Source organism: Lepisma saccharinum, unplaced genomic scaffold (genome assembly GCF_977018435.1).
Source record: "Lepisma saccharinum unplaced genomic scaffold, izLepSacc3.1 HAP1_SCAFFOLD_415, whole genome shotgun sequence".
Taxonomy (NCBI): Eukaryota; Metazoa; Arthropoda; class Insecta; order Zygentoma; family Lepismatidae; genus Lepisma; species Lepisma saccharinum.
In genome coordinates, this window is record NW_028143116.1 from 218,623 (window position 1) to 237,236 (window position 18,614).

At 40.0% G+C, this 18,614-nt stretch overlaps 1 long non-coding RNA gene across 1 annotated transcript; it reads left to right on the plus strand.

Moving 5' to 3' along the window:
• Positions 1-232: 232 nt before the first annotated feature.
• Positions 233-2,116, plus strand: LOC145982786 (uncharacterized). The gene is made up of 3 exons (XR_014441146.1): positions 233-348; positions 1,411-1,569; positions 2,052-2,116. It is a non-coding gene; the product is annotated as an uncharacterized LOC145982786 (long non-coding RNA).
• The last annotated feature ends 16,498 nt before the right edge of the window (positions 2,117-18,614 follow it).

An 18,614-nucleotide genomic window follows, 5' to 3' on the forward strand; every position in this document is an offset into this window, starting at 1 on the left:
GAGCTTCACGCGCCCATAAGTTTGCGCCGCTGTCTAGACAATGACGAATTCAATCCATGTTCAGACTCTAGAGAATATTCATTCATTTTTTTTTTATTTTCAACCTAACAGCAATCTAGAGAATATTCTAGCATGATTTTTTTAACAAACGATTTTAATCAATTTGGAATAATGCATTGTTGGCTTGTAATAATAATAATGCTTGCGAGTTAAAGGTTTCCATAGAACATATGTACAAATGAACTATGGAAAATGAGATTTCAATTGCCTGGCTTTCGCAAATGGTTAGAAGCTATTTAGACCAAATCAAAGCCAATTTGACAGTATTCAACCAACAAAAAAAGAAAGGTACTAAGATAAAATATATATTTACATAATTTATAAATACTGTGAGCTTATCCAAAGTTTAACAATTCTCAGTTGCACTAGTATCAGATTTTCAGTGATCAGTGGAATATTTTTCACTATTAATATAAACTGATCTATAAGTGAGTACACAAATAAATGATGTGACGACTGTTTAAAATTGCGCATAATGTACCTTATCAGAACTATGCGCGTGTGTTCTTGAACAAATCACGAATTAATCTAAATTAGTGTATACTTTGCTATTTCATTCTTAAAACGTAAGTTTGTTATGAAAGTTAGGATTCATATGATAACAAGATCGTTCATACACATTTTATCATAAAATATATTGTACATTTGTCATTTTGTTGTTTTAACGAAAATGGAAGGGAGAGTTCGGTATACGGTAAGCTATTTCTGTGTAAAGTGCTGTTTATATTCTGTTATATTTAACAATCGAGAAGGTGTTTTAACATAACTTTTAAAAGTTTTTCTAATATTACGTTCAAAGGTCTGAAAATCTGTCACTACAATTGTGTGGAAAATTCATTGAACACTTTGTTGAGTTTACTGTGGCTCTCTTGTATCAATTATTTTGATAACTTTTCATTTTGGATCTGGTAATTCCGTCATGTTCATTTAAAATAACACTGTTCAATCACCTTATGCAGATTTTCAATTCTATGAATGAATTCGAAAGAAATTTGTGTCAGGGTACAAAAGATAGTAAATATCACTATTGGAATGTCATCCATCTTAAATTGCAGTGAAGAATAAAATAAACCACTTGAATGCACCCTTTGTTTTGTTGCCTCTGAGCTTTGGAATGATATACCTATTACATTTTTTGTTGGTTTATTTTTTGTTAACATCATACGAGTATCAGTGATGAAATTACAGTTAACATTATCCTTATGTTTATGCATAAAATCTCGATACAGATATGGTTTTGTTATTTTTTCTTATATACGCATCATTTACATATGTCCTGGTCCATTTTGCATAAGTTAAAGTTGTGAAACAACTTGAGGAGTCCTAAAAGAATACATTTTTGCTTCACAGATAAGGTCTCGCCACGCTTTGAAGACTTCGACAAGACAGCCTGAGGAAACACGGAAGTTCGTCTACGATTGGACTTCACCACGTCTCCTAAGCCAATGAAATTGGAGAAGAGAATCCAGGCACCGGCACCTAGCAAGAGGAGTACTGTGCAAGCAGTAGGTGAGAATCCTTTCTCTCTATTTATATACAGCAATGAAAATTGATACAAACCATAAAATTGCCATGTTAAACCTTATTAGCATTACCCCCAGATAGCCTCAAGACTCTCAAGTAGGAATTTTCACTTTAGCCTTGTTGGTACAATCTAATTTCACCTATAATTCAGTGAGCAGTCAAACCAGACATGACGGTTTGATTGTATGATTCAGTTAGCGAAAAGTACAGTTGCTGGTAATATTTGCGACATTGAGTTGTTGCGGCAGATAAACATCTTAGAGTACCAATCCAGACTTGCACTTGAGCGTAATAGATGCCTGTAGATTGAAGCAATTGGTGACATTTCCTGCAGTATGTTTCGTTTTTAACAGTGTGGAAGGTAACTGGAGGCTACTCTGATGAGAAGCTTCCAGTTGTATTTTACTCTAGTTCTTAATAAATAACATTACAGCATGGATTATTTGTGTCTTACTTGAACCTTTCAGAGGCAACATGGTGACGCAGGGACAGGAGAGAAATGCTGTGCTTCGCAAGTGGAATCACCAGGAAGGGTTGGTGAGTTCATGAATTCATATCACTTATCCTTAAGCCTCGGCTGGATGTTTCTCTCAACAGCTGAAAACTGCTTCTCCTTCTGTTGACAAAATATCCTAACATATGCCTCCAATTTCGGTGATACTCTGCAAGGCTTTTCTAGAAGGATACACGAAGTGATGTACCGAATACAAAATCGATTTGGGATTCTAGTTTGGCGTACAAAAAATTGGAAATGCAGCATTAATTGGATGTGAAAGCAGCTTTAAATGGGGCGTTTGAAGAGTTTTAAACCAATTTACCATTTAGGTTCAATATTGTGCATCTTAGTGTCGTGAATTTATATAGATAATTCCAAGCGTTTGCACAATATCTTCAACAGAAATTACATAATTTTATTACAAAAAAGACAAGTATTTAGTTAATCCGCCTTCTGAAAGTTCGAGGATTTTCCGCTTATGGCGCTGCTGTCGCTTCTGGGCAAGCAACCCTCTGAATGTGTATTCTCCCATCTGCGGCACCCGTCATGTGCCGCTCGGAGCGGAGGAAGGGGGAGGGTTTCACACCGCAATTTGTAAACTTATCTTGCTTTGACATCTGGTTTATGTTTTGTCCGTGCAAAGACCTTGGAAACTCAGGGAAGTGCATTCATTCCTTCAGTGGATGGCTACTTTCAAAATACAAGACAGACAGTCTTGGAAGTCGAGGAAGTGAATTGCCATCACTTAGTTTACACAAATTACGTCGGTTCGTACAAGTCTGATCCGAAACAAGAAAGCCAGTTACTTCGTTGACTTACGCTGTGATGCTCTCCGATTTTTTTTACATATCTAGGTTATATGCATCATAATGGGAATTGAATAAAATGTAGGATGGAAGAGGGTGGTTCAGAGATTCCCATTTTCGCATCTTGACTTTTTTTTTACCTAATACAATTATATTACTTATACTAAATCTTTTGCGGCGCGGTGACACCCAAGAACTGATTTATTTTAATTTATTGAGGCTCAAAGTAAATAATAAAATAAAAATTTAAATTAACGTTCATCATATTATTATTATTATTATGATCATCATGCGTATTATTATTATTATGAAACGTATAAAGCGCAAAATTTAATAGGACGACAATGCTCTGTGTGAGTTTGGTGTGGAGTAACAAAATTTTAATAAATTTATTCCAAACCATAAATTTCATCTGAAATTAATGATCTCCCCGATCGCATAGTGGTAACGTCATCACCTTGTAATCAAGGGTTCCCGGGTTAGGGTCCCACTTTAAACTGTAGGTCCAATCCCAATTAGCATATTTGTGCATATCATAGGACTTAATACAAAAATTAATGTAACTTTATGTAAAAATTGACAATTTTGACTGACGTGGCGGCGTTAAATGAACCTAAAAATTAAAAGACAAATTATACAAAATTAACAGAAAATTTACGAAGGGGAAAATTTATGTTACTGGTTGGAAGATGTAGAAGCTGGGGAAAATGAGACAGAAGACACTCTCCTGGAATCCCCTTAATTTGAAGAGTGACTTATTGGTAACATTATCTAAGGAAACATTCATTCATTAACTGACTTTCGAGACTATAGGACTTATGACTTTGCGGTGCATCACAGTCAGAAATCTGGTGAAATCTTAATATTTAGTTTCAAGTGGGATCCAAACCACTTCTTCGGGAGCGGAGTGCCTTCACCGGTTATTGAACCCGGGACCTTCTGATTACAAGGTGTTACCAATAAGCCATCTGGTAGGCCCTCCTTGGTAATGGTGCATAATATTTGAATACAATTGAATTGTATTCCTTTTCCAGCAGTTTAGCGAGTAAAATTTTAAAATTTCGTTTACACTCGAAACTAGGGCGACTTTTTTTTCGCCTCATTTGAGCTGGAATGAGACTTGGCAGAGTCTAGAACTTGTAATACAGAAAACTCCCTTTTATTTATAACTATTTTATCTCTCTCTGTGTGTAAAACCATAGCATATTTTTCACGATTAGGTCTTGTTCCATTTTCCCTCCTGCGTTCTTTGCTCTCTCTCCCTGGTTCTTCAGATATAAAGCTTCCTTCATTTCTTGCCCTTCTCTTTCTCTCTCTCCCTCCACTTGCTCGTTCTCTATTTCGCTTTCTACCTTTTGCTTCTGTTTCTCATTCTCTCTTTCTATAGTTTTTTCTGTATGCCTATCTTTTTGTTTCTCTTCCTTCCTTTATCTCTTTATCGTTCTGTACTGTTTCTTTTCTTTGTTCCTTTTCTCACTCCATCGTGAGAAATGTTTATCTTCATTTCTCTCAATCCACCCCTCCCTCTGTTATTATAGTCTGTTTTGGTTGGTTTTCCTCTTCCTTTTCCTCTCTTTCAGTCTGTTTTGCCTCTTTATTTTCACTGGAGGCACATGGCACAGTGGTTCGGATCCCACTTTAAATTGTAGGTCCACTCCCGATTAGCCTTTCTGTGCATAAAGTGGACTTAAAACCACAAATCAATCAATCAATCTTCATTTTCACTTTCATTCTCTATCCTTTGGTTTTTAAGCATCACGCTCCAGCCTCCTTTAGACTCCCCCCCGCCCCTAGGGGTGTCGTCCTCCACTAGTACCTATATATTTGAGAATGGGTGAACCCCAGAGCCGCTTTATGCAGAGACAAAGCCGCAAAAATCCGACCTTACAAAACACGCCAAGGAATCTAATCTTAGTTTCCTGCAGGTCAGTGAGGCGCCCAGCCAACTTTACAAAGGGAAAACTTCCCTGTTATTGTCCTTCAATACTTTTTTTTCAAATCAACTTTAATCTCTATTTTCTCATTCCAAAAAGAATAGTTTCGGAGAATTAGAGATTATAAAAAGGAAATCACCTTGGCTTTTCTGTCACTTTTGAGCCGAGGACTATTTAGGGGAGGTAGATCCAGAGGACACTGGCATACGCAGAGGGGGCTGCTGAAGGGGCTACAGCCCCCCCGAAATTTTTAGAAAATAAAATATTCAAATGAAGGTAGTAATAAAGTCGAAAAACTCAAAATGACCCCCAATAACCATTTTTGTGTTTGAATTACTTTAAAACGAAGGTTTATAATGGTAATTTGAGCTCATACCAAATGAAAATAAAACACCAACACTGAAATTGATTTACGGCAATGTATTCTATGATTCAACCAAATATTTAATCTCACTCTGTTCAGTAAAGATTAGATTCATGGCACGGAACCCACATTCACATTCAGTTGTAAATATTGGTACAACTTCAATTGAATTCACATAATCCTTGAGTGAGGTGAAAATGTTTCTTGGCTGACATGACATGTTTCCAATTTTCCATAAAACACACGTTCTTAATCATCTAAATGCCATGTGTGTGCATTTAATAGGACTATATGCATACTGCATACTGTGCAATTAAGATTGAAAACAATGCTTTCAAACGTATGGTTTTCCTCGATCGGGGGGGACCACCTCGACTTATTTTTATAAAACACAACAAAATACTACAGATCTCATCAAGCTCTCGAAGAAGATTAAATGACCAAGCGACTCAACATACGTCAGAAACATCGCCCAGTTTTAGTGTTCGACACAAGAGTACTTGTGAATCGCCAGAAGTCTGAAAAAATACCGAATACATGGCATTTAAAAGAGACAGCCAGGGGTGCCAATTTTTCAAAAACACTGGGTGGGCTCAAAAATTTGAATTCACAAATCACATTAATTATTGGGTGGGCTTGGGCCTCAGTTTCATCCTCTTCCAAATGAGCACAAAACGATCTTTATATGTTTCGAAATTATCTGTTTTTAAAATAACCATAAAAAAATATATATATTTAAAAAAACAGGAAATCTGTGTGTGCTCTTCTAAAATGGAATTTTCAATTACTCAACTTTATGCGTGTGTGTATAACTACACACACACACACACACACACCCCTGTTTTCTCACCCTCTATTAAGAGGAAGCTAGACTTTTCACGCCAAAGCGAGGAAGTTTTAAAAGTGCTCTGATTGGACTGAGATTTTTACACGTAATAGAGCTACTCCCGAGGATAGCGGGAATCTGGGTGTGGCTGCTATACACTCCATGGAAGTTGAGATATTGACAAAGAATGGGCGGACAAGCACAGCACCCCCAAGAGAGGAAGGTGCAAACTTAAGAGTATTGCGAGGAATCGTTATTCATTTGTTATTTCTTAGGTCACACACTGCGTTGACGAAACGTTATGTAAGAGGAAGCCACAAGCACCAAACCCCGAAGCGAGGAACCAACTAAACACAACAGTGTTCGTAAAACGTGAATAGAGAGGAACTACATGATGATTGGCGGTTCATTCGAAGCGCGCGCTGGTGTTTGACGGTCATAACTCGGCCCCCATTGGCTGCGCCAGCTGTCAGTAATCTGCCGTCGATCACGCCGCAACCCAAGCACCGCCCTCCATACCAAATCATATGGGAATAAATGTTGCAACAATGTGCGAGAGCGTCTCCGCGCCAAAAGGGGTGGAACAAGCTGGTTTCGGATGGCTTAGTAACGGTGCAAGCGGTACGACAGGCGAGGAACGTACGGTGGCCATTTTATACCTCGCGCAATTAGTCGACGTAAGGTGAAAGGAAATAACTGCAGGCCCGTAGCTAGAGGGGGGCAACTGCTCCCCCTGCGAAATGTACAGAACACATTCCTACCTGGTATTCTCACTAATCTTTACAATTATATCCTGTATTACTCTAGAAACATAACAAAGACACTTATTGATTTTGTGATTTAATGAGGTGTGTGGGAAATAAAAGGAAATAAATGGGGAGTTGTATCTTAGGGAGATAGACTAAATTGTGGTAGAATGAAAAATTATTTTTATAAAAAGAATATATTTGAATTTTCATCACATGGACTTGTTACTTGTTTGGGTTAGTTCTTAACACCGCTTTATGCACAGAAAGGCTAATCGGGACTGGACCTACAGTTTAAAGTGGAAATCGAACCACCTTGCAATGTGCATCTACCACCACCATTGCATGGCATCAGATACTATTATTTCGATAGATATTGTGATGCGTTGGAGGCTGATCGCTGTTAGTATTGTCAGTTGGGATGTCTAGATAAAACTGTTTTAAAATATATCTTAATTCTGGACATTTAAGCCATGGTTGAATTTTCTTCACTTCCATTGGAACACCGTTAAGTCATGTTGATATTTACTTATAATGATTTATTTAACATTAAATATGTGTACCGTCACGTTGACCTAGAAGATGATCAGATGAGAGAATGAATGAAAAGTATATATGAAATACAGGGTGTTTCACTCGGTCTCGGCCAAGGAGAATCCTGATTTCGGACAGAAACCTAATTTCGAATTTATCTTTTTCTGCATAACCACTAACCATTTGTAAGCTGCCACTTAGAGCGATTTGATTCAAGATAGTTTCGAATCCGATCCTGTGCATGTGAGCAATATTTTCAAGGGTTCGAGACAGTATCGCCCTGTGTCTGGGTATTATGCAAACTCTTGTCGAACGATGGAGAGGTGGTCTCGACACACTGATTGATTGATTTGCTTTATTTTACTTCGTTTTTTGTGCCACTTTTGGCTCATTTGAGAAGATAGGGATGAGTGATGATATGATGAAATTAATAAAAGTAAAACATTCTCCTAAAGCCGACGCCACCAAAATAATCCAGTCAAGGTCACACCATCTACCTACAGTTTTTTAATAAGCAACAATTTCAACTGAAAGATTTATACGCGATCAAATAGAACGTAAATTATAGCTGTTGTCTACTCTTACGGCGGACGACCTATATGCTGGCAAGAAAGGTGGAAAGCGAGGAAAATTCAGCAGACCAACCCGACCACAGCGTATGCGCCTAGACTTACGACGTCGCGGGAGGAGGTGCTTCACGCACCTCATACTACAGCAGCTTAACACAAGGCTGCTGCGCAGTGTTGCCAACAACTTGAACGTAAAAGTCGCTAAAAGTCCTTAGAAAATCCGCTAGAAAGTCGCTAAATGAAATGTAAATGCTCTAGAAAAAGTCGCTAAATCAAATGTACTTTTAAAAAATAGCAAAAAGGTGAAAAAATCTAGTACTTGCCTATAAAAATATTTCCTCGTTACTTTCCTCTTCCTCTGAACGCTGCACTTCACACTGATTACCGATGTCAGATACTAAATCAGCGAGAAAATGCATTGCAAGAACGTTGTTCATTATTTCTGTGCACTTGGTTTTATGCAGACGAATGCATGCTGCACTGCAGCTGTCACCAAACCTTTTCATACATAATTCGGACAAGTGATTCACGGTTAGCAAAGAACAGTGTTCGGCAACGAATAAAGCTAAACCAGCTTCAGCACTAGAAGTATTTAAATTTTCCGGTTTGAACTGTTTTTCTGCTGTTTTACAGAACAGAAGTAACCAAATCTGACTTTATGTTTCTGTGTTTCCGAAAGTTTTTTTTTCAGATCAGTAGCTTTGGCATACAGATAGTTCTACTTTGGAGTACTTACAGTACACTTTCGCCGTGTCACTATCGACAGGGGCCAAGCATTTGTAGAGTTTTCCCCACTCTTTCCAGCAATGTTGCTTGTATTGCGGTTTTCCCATACTGGACACTACCCTCTCCTGGTCGGCGCACAAATCCACACACAAACTTTATAATTTACACTAGCACTTCCTTTGTCACCACACACTACACAAAAAACTACAATCTGAACCCACGCACGACGCGACCGCGAAGTCAAACGTTCTGTTTTATAATAACTCAGCCGCAACGGAGCCAGGAGGAGTATCGGATAACAATGAGCTGTGAGCAGTGATGTTTACAAACATCACAAACCTTACTGGAAAAGGGGATACGCTTTGCTTCGGTTTCTCTTTGCGCATCAGAAGCGAATTGCGAGGGTGTTTACTTATTTAATAACTATGAAACGGTATTTAGACGTACCTACGCATATATTTTGCGAATTCTCCAGATTAGTTGCTGCAGAGCACACGAAGTAGCCAGAAAAGTCGCTCGTCACTTTTTCACGTCTTTTGTCGCCAACTAGCATTACAAATCCGCCAGATTTAGCGACTTCTCGCTAGAGTTGACAACACTGCTGCTGCGTTTCTTATCGCGCTGGGTTGGTCGCTTCCCCGATCCCCACTTCTCTTGGCAGAATGTAAAGCGCCCGCCGTAACATTAGACAAGAACTATAACTTGCATTCTAATTGATCACCTATACACTTTCATTGACAAAAGTTTGTAATAAAATATTCAAATTAATTTTGAAAACAAATAGGCTACAACGTTATTAGCGTAAGATGTCAGCTATATTTTATGGTTCATTTGAACGAATTTTGCTGCGCATTGATCTTGCGCGCTCGCTACTTGTGGCTTTTGCCAGGCTTCATTTACTTACTGCGGATGCAAATATTTCCCGTAATTCTACAAAACATTATATTCGTCTCTTCCACAGTAAGAATCAACACACTCACTCTCTCTATCTCTGTAACAACGGCGGCAGACGATTAAGTAGTGTCACAAATATGCCTTTGACTGCAACTCTGATTTCTTGACCAAACGACCACAAAAACCTGAAAAACTCACTTTCTCTCCACGTTCCGCGCCTCATTTATTGCGCTGACGATGTTTCACGGCGCAGAAAAGCAGTGATGAGTGAAATTTACTCTCTCACCCTCTCACCCTTTGAAGGATGAGTGCACCTTATCGTAATTTTCCAAGTCCCGGGGACCAAAATGTTTATATATCGTGACCTTTGTAAACCTCTCTCTCTCTCTCGGGGGAAACGACGATGTGCCTCTCATTATTTTCCGTATTGTGTGACGCAAACAAACAAACAAATAATAATTGTTGTTTTTTTTTTTAGGATTCCCTGGCCCCTATATAACCTCGCCAGGGGTGCGTGGTGCCCAACCAAAAAAAGTAAAAAAAAAAAGGTTCTCTAACGGCTGCGTTTTTTCCTCACTAAAGTTATGCCGTTTAAAAATTCACCCGTGCTACTCAGAAATGTAATCTCGGATCATTTCAATTTAGATTGTCTGGAAGCGACACATTCAAACGAAAAAATAATAAATGATAGTGTTCCAAGAGAATATCGAATTCGTTTTGAAACGCTCATGAAAACGGATTTGGCTCGAATCGAAAATTTTGTCAGCACTCTTTTCGAGCTTGCACAATTTAACTTTCAATTTCCAACCACATCTACTTCCCAATTTCAATGTTTTGGGTCGCCGTATCGTTTTAGAATTTCACGTTCGTCCGTTGCGTAGATGGTACGACGTTTTAAGTTTGTATCAATTTCCTGTACGTCAATGGATACCGCATTTGATTATGTTGTTTGAATTAGGCCGTTTGGCCGATATCGACCACAAAACGATCCAAGAAAAAAATTACCACCGCTGTTTCGTAAAAATGATATAATGCGAGCGGAGAGAGTGTGGTCGACCGTAGTATCCGATAAAAATAATTTAAGAATAGCAATCAATCCTTTACCGTTGAGAGTACGAAGAACCAAACGCGAGAATAATTCTCTTGGAAGAATTTGAAAGACCTCACTTGATATTAAATTCCACACGATTTTTATAATTTTCATCTGGGCCATCCTCCACTCGCAACATCTGCGAACGCACGAACCCGGGCCTGTCAGATAGATCGTTTATTCGCATCTATTTTTTCGGTCATCAAACAAATTTGGTCGATTTATTCATCTGGCGTTTGCGATTACTGGTCATACATATTTACCAACCTCAACCGTATATAAATATATTTTCGAATTGGTAGACGACGCTTTTTCATCTCGCCGCATCGACGTGAAAAAAGTTTGATCAAATTAGCGAATGCGTGGAACCTTTGCAGACGATCGTAAAATTCACGTTCTTTCCGCCTCCACGGGTCATGAATAAAGAATCCGCCACATCCCCGATAACAATCGAATCACAAGCAGGAAACGAGGCGTCCACATGTTTCGTTTGAGGCATGGTTGAGTTTTGTGCTGTTGGGGGTCGCCCGTTTCACACACCAAACCCCCTGACGAGGCCGAGGAAATGATCGACAATACATGCATGGGTGGAACTGTCAACGCCCGTTCATTGTTATTTGTCCCCCACAGGATATTGTGCGCATCGAAAAGTCTTTTGTTGAAAAAAAAAGTATAGCATGGGTGAATCGGTCAAAAGGTGGTTTATTGCTAGGACATTGACTATAGCGCTCATTATGTTTTAACCAAAGGGGGTCGAGTGGGTGGGGGTTCCTATATAACACACCAGTTTCTCCTTTTGTACATCATTATCATAGTGAACGTCAATCGTGCCTGTTTCAGTGTTTTTTAATTTGTTTGTCTGACAGTATACATACATAGGAAGTTTTTAGTGAACTACAATTTTTTATTTTGAAGTCTCTCTATCTCTCTTGAAAGGTAAGTTTTATTTTTTTTCATGATATATATATATTTATTTTTGTTTTGCGTCTGACACACACATATTCAGAGGAGTCATAAAAATTGACACACACTAACATGTCGCATATTTTTTTACCTCCTACAACAGTGCACATACTGTTCGCGTCTAATATATATATGCACTTGTGGAAGGAAAAAAATGTCTAGCATTTTTCAACTTTTTTTTCCTTCTGTTTCAGTGTGCTTTCCCCTACCACCACCACCACAACCCCCCCAAAAAATTTCTCTGTATATATATAAATAACAGAGAAAAAAATGGAATCACAACCAGGTCCCTCCGGTCCTTGCGGGAAAGTGGCATGTCGCAACTGTGGAAAATTAATTTCTAAACCTAATATTGCTAGGCATTTGAAAAAATGTCGTCTACCGGAACATGATGTCGTAGTCCCCCCGGCAAAGAAATCTCGCATTGATGCGCATGAAGGCGGTGCTTTGAATAAAAGTGCACGCATCATGACGTATAAATCTGGAAGTGACGAAAAATGTGACTCGAGCACCTTCCTCGACAATGTGAAATCTATGTTAGTAGATCAATTACGTGATTGCCTCATCAATGTTGCAATTAAAATTCATCTCGTCTTGACCCTGCTGTATGAGAAAGTTGTCTCGTCCAAGACAAGCACTTTCAGCTTTTACGTAGGGTGCGAAGGCTTACATGAGGGCAATCACGACGATCTGGAGGAAATTGTGACACGGCTGTTCGAGCATCTGGGAGAAAAACAAGAAGCGTTTGAAGGTAGAGGAAGTGGATGGAGTCTTTGCGGTCGCAGCCACATGTTAGAGCTTCGAGTCTGCAATTTCAAACCTTTACGCAGCGCTCAAAAAAACAAAAACAAAAAAAAAAAAAGCAAAATGCAGTGTTGAACATACAAAGTAATGATGCGAAGAGTTTCTTATGGTCTGTCATCGCCGCATTACACCCAGCTAATAATGTTAACCCCGAACGTATGTCCAATTACAGAGGATATGAGGGAAGATACGAGAATATGATGAGAGGAATTTCCTATCCTGTGCCTCTGAATAAGATCAATCAATTTGAAAAAACTATAGAGAGGAAAAAGGAGAAGATATCGATATTTCTGTGTTTGGGGTTGACGATTCCGGCAATATTCGTGTGTTAAGACCTGCGAGAAGCCAGAATAATGTAATTCGACTCTTGCTTGTAGATGGCCGCCGTTACAGTTTGATACGGAATTTCTCACGATTAGTAGGAAGACAGATCAGCAAGGATCACGATAAGATCAAAATTTGCGATCGATGTTTGAGAATTTTTCGCGGGGGAAAGAAGATGAAAGAACAGCACAAGTGTTTTGGCTCCGTGAATGCAGAACCCGAAGATGTCATGCCGGAACCCGGAACCAAGATGAAATTTCAGAAACACCAGGCTCTTCTCCACCATCCCGCTGTCCTTTATGCCGACTTTGAAAGCTTCCAAGTTCCCATGACGTCTTGCGACCCTGATCCCTCTACCTCAAGCACGATCCAAATTTTTCACCACGAGCCTTGCAGTTTCTCCATCTACGGAGAAAAATTAAATGATGTCATCTTGTATTGCGGACCTGATGCGGCAAAACATTTTGTTAAGAAGATAGCGGAATGCGCGAGAGAACTTGCACCCAGCCTGAAAGGCTCTTACGTTTCTCCACCTGCTCTCACGACGGAACAACAGCGGAGACATGACGCGGCGACAAGATGCACGGAGTGTAACCAGGCTTTCACCGCCGAAAATCACAAGGTCGTACACCATGACCACCAGAATGGATTATTCCTGAGCACGATCTGTAATTCCTGCAATCTCAAGATTAAGGAGTCGCATTTTGTTGTCGTGTTTCTGCATTACACGAAAAAATACGACACGCATCTGTTCGTCAAGGAGTTGTACAACATAACTTCTCGAATCAGGATCATTCCGAGAACGAGCGAAAAGTATATTGCTGTAAGGGTGTGGATCCCTCTCGAAGAAGGAGGAAGCGTGGAAGTGCGAATCCTGGACTCGTACAATTTCCTGTCCTCCAGCCTGGCCACCCTTGCAGCTCAACTTGGCGACGAAGATCTTGTGGCCACCAAGCAAAAATGTTTTTCGGGGAGAGATGAGAATTTGAATCTGTTGCGTCGCAAGGGCGTCTACCCCTACGAGTACGTCAACGATTTCGACAAATTTGACGAGACGGAACTTCCACCCCGGGAGGCATTTTATTCTCATCTCACGGAGGACGTCTGTTCCGAAGAGGACTACGAACACGCTCGTAGTGTGTGGACGGCCTTCAATTGCCAAACTTTTCGTGATTATCACGATCTCTATCTCAAATTGGACGTGACACTTCTCATGGACATTTTCGAATCGTTTCGCAAGAGATGCATCTCAATCTACAAGTTGGATCCTGCGTATTTCTTCACGACGCCGGGATTGACTTGGGAATCGATGATGAAATACACCAACGTGGAACTGGGGCTCATCGCAGAGAAGGAACAGTATGCCTTCATGGAGAGTGCGATACGCGGTGGCATCGTCCAATGTCCTCGACGTCATGCTCAGGCAAACAATCCTCATACGCCTGGTTACGATGCATCGAAGCCCACCACCTACATCGTCTACTGGGATGTCAACAACCTGTACGGCCACTCCATGTCCCAGTGTCTTCCCATCGGCGACTACGCGTGGATGACCGAAGAGGAACTCTCCTGCGAGGATTTTTTTCTCAACTGGAGCGAAGATAACGAATGGGGCTGTTTCTTGGAAGTGGATCTCGATTATCCCGAAACGCTTCACGAGAAACATCACGGATTGGCCCTGGCCCCCACCAAAGAGAAGCCACCTGGAGGATCATCGGAGCCAAAACTCATACTAAGCATGGAGAACAAGCGGAATTACGTTTTGCACTACCGACTCCTCCAATTTTACATAAGTCACGGTTTGCAGCTGAAGAAAGTTCATAGAGGATTGAAGTTCTGGCAGAGTAGGTGGCTCGAACCCTACATAGCCGAGAACACGCGACGCAGAGCGCAATCGACATCGCCTGCAGACAAGGATCTGTACAAACTGTTTAACAACGCCATCTACGGCAAGACGATGGAGAACGTGCGGAATTACATCGACGCAACGTTGGTCACGGACGAAAAGAAATTTGAGAAGATCGTCGCGTCCCCCTACTTCAAAAACTTCACCATTTTCGACGATAATCTAGTATTCGTCGAGAAGAACAAGAAGCAAGTGATGCTCAACAAGCCGATTGCCATAGGTGCTACCGTCCTTGAACTATCAAAATTGCACATGTACCAATCGTACTACGATCAGTTTCAACCCTTTTATGGAGATAACATCCAAATATGTTACATTGACACGGATAGCTTTATTTTTCTAATCCAAAACACACCAAGCCTCGAACATGATCTGACTAAGATGAAGCATCTTTTTGATTTTAGCAACTTACCATCAGGCCATCACTTGCATTCGACAGAAAATAAAATGACGATTGGAAAGTTCAAAGACGAAGTTGGCGGGAAGTACATCAGCGAATTTGCGGGGCTTCGTGCCAAAATGTACTGTGTAAAGATTGCAGAAGAAAAAGAGATCAAGAAAGCGAAGGGGGTGGGAAAAATAAGTACCAGCAAATTCACCATGCAAGACTACAAAGAATGCCTTTTTCATGGTGAAAAAAACTCAGCACCGATCATCGCATTACAAATAAATTGCATGATTTGTACACGACCCGTGTAACTAAAGTAGCACTCGATGGCCGAGACAACAAGGTACGCGTTCTCGAGTGTGAAATTCACACGAGAGAGTGGGGCCACTGCAATGGAAGCGATAAATGTGACGTGTGTTAACTGTAACCCCATAGCCATGAAGTCCGCTGTGTCTTTTGCCATTCTTCAAAATATACGGAGGAAAAGAGGGGCCCTCAGGCGATGAAAAGTTGCAAGTTGTTATTATGTCGTTAAGCCCGCTCCAAACCGAGGCTCATTAAATTCAACTCTTACTTTTTTCTTCTTCATCGTGATTTAATGACATAATTACAGGTTCGAGCCTTTTGAATTGCATCGCCGCAGATAAAATCTTCTCTTTTTTTTTATTCGATCTACAAAAGGCACAGTGTGTAGAAATTTAAATAATTAACAAGGACAATGAATCTCTTTGGCTTCCGCAAAGAGATCAATATGGACACTGCACCACCAAATACCAATAACCTCTTACCTTCTGTGTTATCTAAACTCAATGGTCTACTAATTGTACACCTCAACAGCATTTGGACGAAAGTGAATGACGATGTGGGCAAGATGTTTTACGTCTTCAATAACAATTTACATTTCTATGAAATTCCGATCGGTGGGAAACTTCAAATCACCGTGAATCCGGAGAACGAAGGGCGAAAAATCAAAATTTCTAGCGGCAAGAACATTTTTCGAATGAAGCACGACAAGGTGGTTTCTAACATGGCGTACGACGTGTCTGCAGGAGATTTACTTTACGTGGAACTCCTAGGAGATTACGACAAACTCGTTCCTCTCTTTGTAGAATTACGAATCGTCTATCCTATTATAAATAACCGTTAACCAAAAATGCCTAACGACATTTTCGGCAACACCAAGCGTGTAGACCACGCAGAAGAGATTCTCATGCTGGACGTTCGTGTTAAGAAGTTGAGGAGCGATTTGATCGCTTTGCAGGAGACCTTAAACAAAAGTTTAGAGTCGGAGATCGCTACGCTCCAAACGCAATGTCTCGACCCCATTCTGAAAATCGATTCCGAACTGAAAACGCTAATAAAAAATTATGTCGACGTACCTTCTTACGACAACGTTCAAAATATACAGTTGAGCGTGGATTCGCTTCAAAATGATTTGGCCAAATTACAGCAATTTCAATCGAAAAATGAAGATTTGGAAAAATTGAAACTCGAAATCGAAGAACGAACTTCCGCAATCGAAAAGAATTTCTCTGGACTTCAAACCGTGGTGAACGATATTGATGTAGAACGCTTGCACGTCGTCGTTTCCAAATTACAAGAAGAATTCACCGGCACGTTGGAAGAAATTAAATCCAAGTTACAGACTTTGGAAGATACCATGACGAACCTTCCATCGTCAGACGAACTGCAGGTCATCGGTAAAAGCGTCGCGAACATAAAAATTCAATTGGAGGCTTATCAAGATTTCGAACACATTCAAACCACCATCGCTACGCTTCAGGCGTCTCTGGAGTTGATCATCGAAGAAATTAAAAATATTCACGCTGAAGCGAGAGCGTTGACGAGCATTCAAGACACGTTAAGCACGGTTCAGCAGAAGATCGAATATTTAGAAAATTTGAACGTCGAAACGAACCTTGCTCATTTTCATCACGTACTGGACAACATACAGGGTGACTTGGAATCGTTACGGACGAGCGTGCCTTCGAGCAAAGATTTGGAAAAATTGAAAACGGCGGTGACGGCACTATCCGATTCGAGCGACGTCAAAAGTTCGTTGAGCGATCTCGAGAGTAGGGTGGCCAATCTCCCCACCTCCAAAGAATTACACGCTTTGAAAAGGAACATATCACGTATGCTGAAACGACTGGAAACTGAAACGGCGAACTTGGAACAGATTCGAGAAGAAATCAGTTCGCTGATTTCAAGAGCGAGGTGATGCTCAACAAGCCAATCTATGTTGGTGCCACAGTATTAGACCTGAGCAAGCTGCACATGTTTTATATATATTATAAGATACTACGCCAGCACTATAACAACAATATCAGCCTATTCTACACGGACACAGATAGTTTGGTGTACCACGTTCGCACGGGCGACGCATATAGGGATATAGCCACGGTACCAACTTTTGTGAACCTTTTTGACACTTCAGGCTATTCCCGGCCGAACCGATACAAAATCCTGGCTCGCAACAAGAAGGTGCCTGGCAAACTCAAAGACGAGAAGGACGGTGATGTAATTCTTGAGTTTGCAGGTCTTCGCGCCAAAGCCTATGCTATTCGGGCAGAGGGTTAGTAGTGGTATTGGGTTGTTTCAAAGTCGTACTTAGTAGGTATCCTCTTTTTTTACCAATTGAATATCACTTTTTGACATATTTTGACAATTTTTTGTCGATGTTTTAGCGTTTAGCAATGTTTTTAGTACAATTTTCACTATACTCATTTTTCCCCCACTCGTACTTGGTAGGTATATTATGATCTTACGTGATACAACTTAACCTATCCTTTTTTTACGATTATTTAATTTTTTTTACGATCCTAAGTGATATAACTTAACCTATCATTTTTTTTATTTATGCACTGTTTGAACGTCATCATTTGAGGATCATATTTTGTAGGTATTTTTTTTTTATCAATCGAATATAAGTTTTTGACATATTTTGACAATTTTTTGTCGATGTTATAGCGTTTAGCGATGTTTTAGTACAAATTTTCACTGCACTTATTTTTTCCATTTATACTTGGTAGGTATATCACGATCTTACGTGATACAACTTAACCTATCTTTTTTTTTTTACGATTTTTTAATTTTTTTTACGATCCTAAGTGATATAACTTAACCTATCATTTTTTTATTTACGCACCGAACTAACCTACAAGGGACTCTGTTTTGTTTTAATATTTCAGTATTATAAGGTTTTCACAAATTTTATATAACCTAAAATGTGTTGGATGTTGATTTTTAGTATGTGGCAATTTTTTATGAATTTTAAAACTGCTCTGTGACCCTCTCGTTCTTCACGTCGTAGGCGAAGGACTTCTCTGCAATTAGGATGACACTGCATAGGGTATCCTCGGGCAAGGCATCGTGGAACTCGCAAACACCCACTCTACAAAAATTCTACTATATGATCTTTCACTGGCTAAGCTAACCTACAAATAGGAATTGGCAGCACTGACTTATAAACCCACTGGGTCTTCTTGGCATGTTTTTTCATGATGTGTTGCCAGGCTATTGAGCATCTTGGCGTATACAATGTATATATTTTGAGAGGGGGGTTATAGCTTTTTATGCTGTACGAATACTAAAAACTTGACAGTGACAACCAACAGAGTAAATAAACCTACATCCAGGAACTGGCAACACTAGTTTCTG